Here is a 12,442-nt window from a genome sequence, read left to right on the forward strand (position 1 = left end):
CCAAATATCATTGAAAGTTCTGGGGTTTTTTCCTGTCTTTTATGTCAGCAAAAATATTTTCACCTTCTCAGTAGTTCTTTCTCACGTTTAGTTTCTCTTGCAATTTTCTAATTCAGAAAACACTATGGCAGGTATGTTAAAGGGTTTAAAGTTCAGGGGGAAATTTTCAAATTCTCACTAAGCAGCACTATAACACGCATTTCTCAATTTCAGCTCTAACTGCTGACTTCAGGCAGCTGTCAATTCTCTGTTCTCAGAGTGGCTGTCACCTGTTGAAAAAATCTGCAACAGAGATCCATCAGTGGTGGCAAGGAAAGTTTTGTTTTGTTTTAATTTTTACTCCAAGGTGCAATTTGGCAGAAGTCAAACTATGAAAGAAGCCAGCTATGAAAGGGGTTGTGTGCAGAAAACTGAATTAAATGGCACTGCATCTTCAATGTACTATAGTTGTTTTAGAGTCCCTATACATCTTTCTGCTTTCTGCTCGGCCTTGACCATCAGAACTTGGGTCCACAGCTTACCTTCCTAGCCTGACAGTACCCTCATGCTTGACTTTCTCCAGAATCTGAGCAATGAATTTAGCCATTGTTGACTCTTCCCCATCAGCAGTAAAAAATACCAAAGCATCAGTGGACAATACAAAAGGCACCAACTTATATTTGCATACTTAATGCCTGGTTGATTGGGCGTTGGGTCTAGGGGCATAGAACGGGAGAAATAAGAGTGGACAAAGAAAAAAGAGTCTAAGCCAAAAGAAGGAAGAGAAAGGGTTAAATATGAGTGAAAGTTTGGAACCTATCCTCTGATAAAGTAAGCTCTAGGTCATGGATCCAAGCTACAGTTGGACTGTATGACTCCTTCTGCCTCAACACTCCCTCACCTCCTGCAGCAGTCTGACTTGTTTACTGACAGCCTATAACATGGGCCAGGCAAGGCACTGTGCTTTATTTGCATAAGCTCATTTTAAAATGTAATGTCAAAAATTAGATAATTTTATTCCCATTTTAAGGTTGAGGAAACTAATGCTAAAAGAGATTCTTTCTCAAAATATCACATCCAGCTGGTCTTCAAATCCAGGAATATCTACCTAAAAGAATGAGCCATCTAAGACTAAGAGATTGAAGACCACACACTTTGAACCCAAAGTCTATAATCTTAAAATGACTGAGGTAAACTTATCATCAGAATCAAAGTCAAAAGTAGGTGCAATGTGAGTTCAGTGGGAATGAGAAGACTCACTTGTCCAGTTAAAAAAAATCTATGACCAGTGAGATGCTGAATAGTGGTTGCCAGGGGCTGGCAAGTGGGGGAAATGAGGGAGATGTTGGTCAAAGGGTACAAACTTTCATGTATAAGATGAATAAGTTTTGGGGAACTAATGTACAGCATGGTAACTACAGTTAACAACTCTGTATTATATACTTGAAAATTGCTAAGACAGTAAATCTTGTGTTCTCACCACAAAAGGAAAAAGGTAATTATCTGAGGTGATGAAAGGGTTAACTAACCCTGTTGTAGTCATCATGTCACAATATATTTGTGTATCGAATTTTCATGTTGTACACCTTAAATTTACGCAGTTTTATATGTCAACTGTATCTCATTAAAGCTGGAAAAAATAAAGGTTATTACACTGAGGTTTAACAAAGTTAAATAAACTTCCCACTGTCACAGATGTTTTAAGTGTCAGAACCAGGACTCTGACCCAAGTCTGTATGACTCTAGACCTAGTGCTCCAAACATCCAGATAAACCACTTCTAAAAGGGGAACTAATGACTGTAGCATAGGTGACCTAAGTCATCATCTACCTTAGCTGGAAGCCAAGCTCCACAGAAGAAGATTCCCAAGATAAAGTGAATACCCAAGAGATCAGATAATAATATCAAAACTAAATAACATTTATAGAGCAGCATTAAGGCTGTACCAGACATTAAGCTAAATGCTTTATCTGGATTATTTTATTTTTTGCTCACAACAAATCTAAGAGATAGATATTAATATTATCCTTATACTAAAGTTGAGGAAAGTTGAGACAGAGAAATTCAGTGTTTTGCCAGGACTTAAATCCTAGGCTCTAGGAACTGTACCCTCTTGGTCAGTTTACTGTACTTCAAGCCATACCTCTATAGGCTGGGAGTTTTAATTCCATCTTTCATAATACTAACCCCTTAGTGCCCTAGAACCTGGAGCCTTTTACATTTGCACCCATCTTGGGTGATACTGACAAGAGTGGATGGAGTAGCCTCCAGCCCCTCCTCGTGGCTAGAATGGCCATTAACATTTACGAAAGGATCTAAGTATTGTGAATCAATGCTAACCAGGAAACACCAGCTTGTGGGTTTATCTAAAGACCTGGCAAGCATTAAACACCTGCAATGCAACCCATCCTGAGCCTCAGAGGCCTCATTAAATGTCTGACATCTGGTATACAACAGGGTACTTTAGCAACTGGGGAAGAGCATCACGCACATTAAAATGATAAAATTACCCCCAAATTAGTTCAGCAGATGTGGAGCAGAGACACCAGGAGTTTTGTTTTTCAGCTTCTCCCCTGCATTCCACTACAATAAATATCAATGCTTGTTATCCCAGCTAGTTATACAGTTCCCCAGCATCAAGGAAACTCCATTTTCCTTTCATTTCTGACACACAGCATTTAGATGCATCCCCTCTAATGACCTGCTTCCTCCTCTTTTAAGAACAGTACTACAGCCATCCAGCTAGCAATTCAAAACTGAAAGCTACTCCATCCTCTGACCCTTATTCTTTTTAGGGTTCATTTTTAAGGCATAACCCTAAATACAGGAATTTACAGTCTTTAAAAAGTGGCTATTTTCAGACCTGTTTACAAGACCACAATCTGAAACATCAGTTAAAAACAGCTTGAACTGATTGCATCCTTCTCTGGAACAGAACATCTAGCAGCAAAACATCCATCTGTAGCTGGTCCATCTGCCCTGTAATTAAGGTTGCATTGCAGCCCTGCTCCAAACTTATTTCTGCAAGGGAACAGCTGAGATCCCCTAGATAAGATGTCAGAATATGTGCTATCCAATTTGTTGGGTAACATTATCAGAGCAAATATAGTGCTGAATTTAAATCACCAGCAAAGTTGGTGATAGGGTAACATATATTCAAAGAAGCTCTTGTAAAGTCAGTAATGACTGCCTTGCTCTCCCAGGTGTCACTTGAAAATCCTCTTCATAAGACCCATTCAAAGCTCAGTGAAGGAAACACCTTGCCGTTGAATGAAAAAAAAAAAAAAAAAAAAGACTCATTATGTACATCAACTCAATATTGTGCACTTAAAAGCTATAGAAACCAACCTTTCCAAATTGCAAGTAATTTTTAACCATGAGTTCATTCTTGTGCCATTATTCACACAGACAGATGATGTAATATGCATTTTAAAAATGAGAAATCAACTTTGAGGATCAAGTGAGTCAAGGATAAGAACAGTGTGGCCCAAAGGTCTCAACACCTCTTCTCAGATTGAAGTCAGAAACTCTAAAAATGAGAATATCAGTATTAGGGGCAAACCTTGAAAACAGGTTTTTTTTTTTTTTCTTCCTAAAGCAAGTTTTATGAAAACAAAAGCAGCAAGTGTTTTCAGAGGCTGGTATATTTATAATATGCAAATCACATATTGCTAACATGGTTTCATGTTTTCCCCAAAATAATTATTAAACAGACCCAAAGAATTCCTCAAAGAATATAGAATATAATATCAGACTGATAAATATTTGCTAGAACCTACTATCTGCAAAACACTGTTTTGCTCTGAGGTGCATAGGGGTGCAGAAAATTTGCCACCAACCATCTGCCCCTCCCTGTTTGTCTACTTTTAGAAAATTCTCTCCCTTAAAATGTCACGTCTCTGCTTTCCCCTAGCTGATAGCTTTACGCTATCACAGGGCCTCACAGCCTTGAGATTTAGAGTCAAGTGTTGAAGTACCACAATGCTATGAGGGAAAGGAAGGTCAAATGGATGGATCTTATGCTAGCACACAGGGACATGTCGCTTGTGCTCATACACACACACACACACACACACACACACACACACACACACACACACACACTAGATTTTATGGCATCAACCCAAAAGTCATCTCTTAGGACAGTAAAAAAAAAAAAAAAAAGCTTCTCCTTTTAGCTCCCACTCTTGAAAAATATTTTAAGAATCTATCCAAATCTTTTTTGTTTCCTCTCAAATGCAGAACCCGTGAATGAGCATGATTTCAAGTCAATACAAAATACATAAGTTATCAGGGGATTTTTTTAAAAACCATGCATTTCCAAACATAGTTGTTAAGGTTACAGCAAGTAATAAAAATGCAGAGAGCATCTAGCTGTAGAGACAGGCATTGGGAACCCCCTACTGGTTTAGCCAGAGGAAAACGACCCCACAGGTTCACCCAGCAACAGCTGTGGGATCCAGATTACAAATTTCTCCCCAGGCAGTATGAATATGAGCTTGAAATATTCATCTCTCCTTCCAAAACAAATTTGCCAAGGCATTCCTGTCTCAATATTTCTATGAACTAAAACACACCACCCTCGGAGCAGAGCAAGTTGAATCCTAAATTCTTAGGGATTAAAGTATACGATGCTCAAGAGGGCACATATGAAAAGATTTTCCTTTGGAATCTCAAAATCAGTTGGCGGATGGTAGCAAGACCGAACAGAGATAAAATCAAAGATTCTATCACTATTTCAGGTACTTGAATCTCAAAAAGTAAACATATTTGTGGTTGGATTAATACTTTCCTTTTGGGAACCATTTCCAGCAAAAGGAAGGCACATTATTACACAATGTAGAAGAATATCATATGTGTTGGTTTATAAATATCACGACAGAATTGGACGGAAACATCCAGACTAAACTACATGAAATCCAAATTCGCAGGGGCTGGAAAATGCCTAATGTAGATGGAAGGTAAAATTCTGAACTGCTGGCCTCATCTAGGATTGTAATAAAAGTGAATTGTGAGTTTAAAAACATTGAATTATCCAGCTTTTTATTCTAATTTCAGTTCAACAAGTATTGAGTATATTCTATGTTCTTGATATTACAAGTCCCAGAAATACAAAGATGAAAGACACATGCTCTGCCCTCGGGAAGCACACAGTCTAAGGGAAAACACACATGTGATAGCGTTAACATGACTCTAACAAAAGTCTGCATACAGTAAGGACTTCTAGGCTGTAGGTAAAGGAATTCAGCTTGTTAGTGCATTAGCCACATTTTTATAAACATAAACAAATAATCATCCTATCTGTCATCTCTGCATTAACAATTTCCAGCATTTTATTAACAATGTACTTTAACATGAACTATCTTATGTACCCTACACAAGAGTTCTATCAAATAAGCAGGTGATGAGAAAACTGAAACATCAATAAATCTCCGATTTGGAAGTCATGTTAAATATCTTTAAAGTCCATCTGTGAGTAGTGCACACCCATGGTATTACACTAAGAAGGATTCCGAACTCCTGTTAAGTCTAATGTGAAAAAGTCCGCAATTGATTGAGAATGTCTGTTAGAGTTGTAGGGGAGGGAGTGGCATAACCAGTGTCTGTATTTATGAATCATTTTCTATCCTATTCACAGCTGCTTTTAAAAGACTAATGGTAGCAACGACCCCTTAGCAGTTTCCTGCTGCATTCTGAATACTGAAGACGAAGTGGTCTTATGTCTCTCCATCCAGATAATTCCAGGCCTTCACTCCAGTCCGGAATGACTTCCGGTGTTTCTTTTTAGCTCCATAATTCCCTTCTCGGAATAATCGTACTTTATTCACAAAGGCCATTGTTATCCAAATTCTCTGAGTTTTACAAAGTAAATAATCCATTTTTAAGCATTTTCAAATGTTTCACCATAGTGAACCAAATTGCCCTCAATGTACATTTTGTCTTTTCATTGATATCAATATAACATTTTTACCAATACTGTGTTTGTTCAACCAGGGTTTTAATTTGTCTCTGACCACTCTTTTGCTCTCTTTTATTATCTTTTACTATATGGTTCATACTTGCCTACCCAACGCCACTAATGATTTCACAAATATTTCCAACAGCACGTTTTTCCCATAAAATGTTTTTATAAGAAAATCTGAACTCTGTGGAAGAAAATTTCTATACACATTGTAGAAAGAAAAATACACCATTTTTATTTTATGACATTCTCTAATTTTTAAAAATATATGTGGAGACTTTCTTTGCATACTAACATTAAGGAACTCAAATTGTCATCTTGGTTTCATCTCTATGAACATTAAAATCAGCAAGGAAGACATTTAGCCATTTCTACCTCAGCCATACCAAGAGATGGTTCTTGTTTAGCATATGAACATGTGGTTCAAGTTACACTGATGTTATGGAGGACTGCTGGAGAAACACCCAAATCCAGAGGACGGAAGAATTCCTGCAGAAGAATACATACAGCACACTCCACTCCACCCATTCTTCTCCCAATACCATATTCAGTATTTTTAAAATACTGTTTAAGAGCTTTCAAATTCAAATTTGAACCTATGACTCTGAAACTCCTATGGTCATTTCTTCTTCTTTTAGCTTCTGTAGGACTTAAGGCTGCATTCAGTTTCTTATCCTCTACTACACAGTCTCTTGCATAGTAAGTGCTCAGTAGATGATAATGGATTCTTGAACCCGAAAGAGGAATTTTTAGGTTATGGGTATGCTTAAGAAGAGAATTCCATTTCAGAGAAGATTCTTCAAGAAAACAGTTTTATGCAAAATGTGAATGCTGCAATGTTATTTATAGTAGTAAACGATTTAAGACTACATGAAAGTCTAAACACAGGAGATGGGTGATAAATCATGGGATGTCTAAATGATTGAATTTATGACAGCCGTTAAAATGTTTAGGATAAAAACTGTCATTTAATATCAAGTGAAAAAACAAGATACATGACTTTATGTAGTGTTAACATATAAATATGATTTTTAATAAAATATACAGGTAAATTATGCCAAATATTAATAGCAGTTGCAACTATATAGTATACTTAAAATTTTGGGGGGTATTTTGTAAAATTTTCTATAAGAAATACAAATTTTTTTTTTTTTTTCTGTACGCGGGCCTCTCACTGTTGTAGCCTCTCCCGCTGCGGAGCACAGGCTCCTCCAGACGCGCAGGCCCGGCGGCCATGGCTCACGGGCCCAGCCACTCCGCGGCATGTGGGATCTTCTCGGACCGGGACACGAACCTGCGTCCCCTGCATCGGCAAGCGGACTCTCAACCACTGCACCACCAGGGAAGCCCATAAATTGCTTTTTTAATGAGGAAACTGTTTCCACAAAAAGTTTTAAACTTCCCAAAGAATAATTTCTCTGGTGAGTAGCATGAAATAAATGATTCCAGTACTGAACAGTTAGTTGCACAATGAAATCTGATTGGTGAGTCATCACAGAGGAGGTTTTCTTCCTTTGGCTTCCAGGGCTGAGACCAGGAGGGGCCAGATATGTTATGCCAGTAATGTATCTAGTTATTGGCAAAACAGCAGCCCCAATAGAAACATTCCACGGAAGAGGGTTTCCAAAATGACTAAAATGTATACAGAAAGATATTTGGTCAATAATTTGTATCATAGAATAAGATAATAGTAATGTCAAAAGAAAATACATCTTTTATTTTGCCACTGTTATACTGCACAGTTTACCTTCCAAGACAGCACACTCCAAGTTAAGAGTGTTAACAGGGATAGAAAAAGCTATGCATTCCTAAGTGTACTTATTTTTTAACTTCTTTATTGATGTAATATTAGTAAACGACAAACACCACCTAATTTAAATACACAATTTGATGAGTTTTGACATATGTATACACCCATGAAACCATTAATACAATCAAAGTAATGAACATGTCCATCATTCCCAAAGATTTCCTTATCTTTTTATAAATCCACTCTCCTACCTCTCCTCACTCCACCCACATACCCTGTCCCCAGATTAGTTTGTCACTATAGATTATAGACTAATCTGTCACTCTGGATTTGTTTGCACTTCCTAGAATTTGATATAAATAGAATTATATTGAGTACTCTATTTTTACTTGCTTCATTCACTCAGCATAATTAGTTGGAGATTAATTCATGATGTAGAATATATCAACAGTTCATTCATTTTTGTTGCCGAACAGAATTCCATTATATAAATTTTTGTATAGAATAATTATATTGCATACATGCATAAAATTATGTTAATTTTATTGTATAAATATTTATTATATAAAAATACTATGTATGTAAAATTATATTAGAAACATGTATAAGATACAAGTTTATCAATTCACTTTTTTTATTTGTTTAGAGATTTTGGCAATTAAACATGAAGTTTTTTTGAAGAGTCCTCTACAAGTCTTTGCATGGACATAGACTTTTATTTCCCTCCACCTAGAGTGGACTGTCTAGATCACATGGTATGGGTGTGTGTAACTTTTTAAGAAACTGCCAAACTCTTTCCCAGAGTGTTGATAGCTGTACTATTCTCTTCAGTATTATATGAGGGCTCCAGTTACTCTACATCCCGGGAATTGTCAGCACTTGGGATGCTCTGTCTTTTTAAATTTAGCCATCCTAATAGATGCGTGGTGGTACCTCATTACAGTTTTAATTTGCATTTCTTTAATGAAAAGTCATGCTGTGTATTGTTTCATTTGCTTATTTGCCACAATAGCATACCTGTTTGGATCTATTCAAATCTTTTGCCCACTTTTTTAAAAAAATGAGTTGTTCTCTTTTTATTGAGTTTTGGGAGGTTTTTATATATTCTGGATATAAGTTCTTCATCATATGCATGATTTAAAATTTTTTCTCTTTACCATAATACCATTACCATTACCATAATTATGGTAATAGATTATTATGTGAAATGTAGTTTTCTTCTTGTTTCTTGTACTTGGGATTCATTGATATTGTTGATATGTGGATTCATAGATTTCATCAAACTTGGAATTTTTTCAGTCTTTACTTTTTCAAATATTTTTTCCAGTCCCTATCCTCTGTCTTTGAGCACTCTGATTACAAGCATATTAGACACTTGAAATTGTTCCATATCTCACTGATTCTCTATTCATTTAAAAAAAATTCTCCTGTATTTCTGTGTATCATCTTAATAATGTCTATTCCCAAGTCTTCATGCTTGCTAATTTTTACATCTGGAGTGTTAAATTTTCACAAATCCCATCTAGTGTATTACTCAAGTCAAACATTTTAGTTTACATTTATAGAAATGCAATTTTTGTCTCTTTTTATGTCTTCCATGTCTATACTTAAATTTTGAACATAAAGAATAGGGTTATGATAACTATTTAATGTTTTTATTTGCTAATTCTAACATCTATTTCAGCTTTGGCTTTTGATTGATTTTTTCCTTCATTATGAGTCATATTTTTCTATTACTTTGTCTGTTTAATCATTTTTTATTGAATTCAGCATTGTGAACTTCACTTTGCTAGATGCTGGATATTTTTGTATTGTCATAAATATTCTTGAGCGTTGTTCTGGGTCACAGTTAATTTACTTGGATACTGTTTGTTTTTGCTTTTCAGATTTATTAGGCAAGACTGGAGAAGTGTTTTAGACCAATTATTTCCTATGATTGATGAAGACGCTTCAGTGAGCTCCACCTGATGCCCTACGAATCATGAAGTTTTTGAGTCTGGCTGGAGAGAAGAGAGGCTGGCATGCACTGTCACCTTAACCTGTTCAGGGGGTTCTTTCCCTGGCCTTGGGTAGTTTCCTCACTCCCGTTCACTCATTAGCACTCTGCTAAAGAAATAAAGGGACTGGCTCAGATCTTTGTGTTCTCTTTCTGTGCAGCTCTCTCCTCTGCAGCACTTTAGGGAGGTAAACTCCAGGCAGCTTTTTGTCCTCAAACTCTCAGCTTTGTCTCTTCAACTCAGTGTGTTGTCCAGACTCTGCCTCAGTTCTGCCTCCATACTCTACGGCCTGGAAATCCTCTCAACACAGATATCTAGGGAAATTCATAAGGCACACAACATTTCTCCTCATCTTTCAGGCATCACTGTCCTACATTCACTGATGCTAGTGCCTTGATAACCTTTATTCCATATATTTTGTCCATCTGCATTTTTTATTTTTCAGGTTCAGTGATAATTCTGTTCCCAGCTACTCCATCTTAGTTGGAAATGGATATTCCTAAGTGTATTCATTCTGATCCTAAACGACAACCAGTAAGTCTCAGCATTCTGAGTACTGAATAAGCAACCATAGTGTTCATACAATCACATACAATCATGGAGTCTCAACTATTCCTCTGTGAAATAACCCACACATAAAGAAAAAAAAAGATGTCTTTGACCTTAACTGTTGTTGTTTAATGGGTATTGCTTTCAGTAAATATTTTACACTTTATCTTTTTAAAATTTGCTTTTTAAAATTAATATTTTTCATACTGTTCTTGAGTAGTGATATTCGTTAAAGTGCTGTGCATTAAATTTGTTTTGCACTGCCAAGTTAAAGCCCTTTTCAATAGACTATAAAGGTAAATCTAGAAATTACTTATTTTACATTTATTTCTTTTTTAAATCCAGGATGGGCCTGGGTGCCTCGGAGCCCCTGTCTTTGGGCCCCAGCCTGCAGTCTCTGGCTGTGTGTGAGGCAAGATGTTGAAATGCAGCTTGCAGAACCAGGATGCTCAATTGTAAGTTGCTGTCACAAATGCGGAGAAGTATTTTGGAGAGCTGTGCTAAATCTTTGCTGCTTACGTGCAGAAAACTGCCAGACTGAGATACAAAGCAGAACTCCTGGTGAATGAAATCAATGTGTATGTCTCTACAGAGACCCCAAATTTAAATCAGGGCCTGAAAAACTTTGCTGACGAGTTTGCCAAACTTCAGGATTATTGACAAGCAGACGTTGAAAGACTTGAAGCCAAAGTAGTTGAACATTTGAAAGCTTATGGAACCATTGTAGAAATGAAACGAGATGACCTCAAAGTAACATTAACAGCAAGGAATCAAGAAGCTTTTCAACTGTTAACTCAGAAAGAATATGTCAGAGAAACCCGTCTGACTGATATGTTATTTCACAGGCAGAAACTGAATTACAAAGAGCTACAAGGGATGCTACCTGAATAACTCGTCATTTGGAGGAAACCATTGACAATTTTGAAAAGCAGAAAATAATGGATATAAAGACTATATTTTCAGAATTTATCATTATCGAAATGTTATTTCACAGCAAAGCTTTAGAGTTCTACACTGCTTCCTACCAAAATATACAACAGATTGATGAAGAAGATTTAGAGGTTTTCCAAAATTCTCTGTATCCACCAGATTATTTATGTCATTTAGATATCGTCAGAGCAAATTCAAAGTCACCTCTTCAGAGATCACTGTCAGCTAAGTGTTTATCTGGAGCAGGACAGGTAACTATTTGTTGATTAAGAAAGGATCAACAAGCAGAAGAGGACGATGAAGAAGATGAAGACTTAGACGTTATAGAAGAAGAAAATTAAACTTCTTAAGTAAACTTTTCATTTCCATTTTCATCTTAAATGACTTGAAATCCAGATTTACTAAAACTGTAGAACTTTACACTGGATTCATATGTTAAACCTCAAAATGAAATCCTACTGGAAATGGAGAAATTATTAAAGGAAATTTATGCTGACCAATAAATAAATAAATAAAATTCAGGATGTGTCCATGTAAACCTTATTTTAGAAGAATAAACAGGGAGACACCTTCAAGATGGCGGAGGAGTAAGACATGGAGATCACCTACCTCTCCGCAAATACATCAAAAATACCTCTACACGTGGAGCAAATCCTACAGAACACCTACTGAACGCTGGCAGAAGACCTCAGACTTCCCAAAAGGCAAGAAAATCCCCATGTACCTGGATAGGGCAAAAGAAAAAAAACAGAGACAAAAGAATAGGGACGGGACCTGTACCTTTGGGAGGGAGCTGTGAAGGAGGAAAAGTTTCCACACACTAGGGAGCCCCTTCACTTGTGGGGACGGGCAGTGGGCGGGTGGGGGGAGCTTCAGAGCCATGGAGGAGAGCACAGCAACAGGGATGTAGAGGGCAAAGTAGAGAGATTCCTCCACAGAGGATCATTGTCAATAAGCACTCACCAACCTGAGATGCTTGTCGGCTCACCTGCTGAGGCGGGTGGGGGCTGGGAGCTGAGGTTGGGCTTCGGAGGTCAGACCCCAGGGAGAGGACTGGGGTTGGCTGTGTGAAGACAGCCTGAAGGGGGCTACTGCGCAACAGCTAGCTGGGAGGGAGTCCGGGAAAAAGTCTGGACCTGCCTAAGAGGCAAGAGACCATTGTTTCAGGGTGCACGAGGAGAGGGGATTCCTTCTCTGTCTGCCCACAGAAGGCAGAGCACCACCAAAATGAGATCCAGAGAAGGGCATAAGCTGAAGCTATCAGCTCTGACACCA

At 37.4% G+C, this 12,442-nt stretch overlaps 1 pseudogene; it reads left to right on the plus strand.

The window, feature by feature from the left end:
* The first annotated feature begins 10,654 nt into the window (after nt 1-10,654).
* On the plus strand, nt 10,655-11,508 carry LOC101320588 (CBY1-interacting BAR domain-containing protein 1 pseudogene; annotated as a pseudogene).
* Nucleotides 11,509-12,442: the final 934 nt, after the last annotated feature.

Source organism: Tursiops truncatus, chromosome 1 (genome assembly GCF_011762595.2).
Source record: "Tursiops truncatus isolate mTurTru1 chromosome 1, mTurTru1.mat.Y, whole genome shotgun sequence".
NCBI classification, from domain to species: domain Eukaryota; kingdom Metazoa; phylum Chordata; class Mammalia; order Artiodactyla; family Delphinidae; genus Tursiops; species Tursiops truncatus.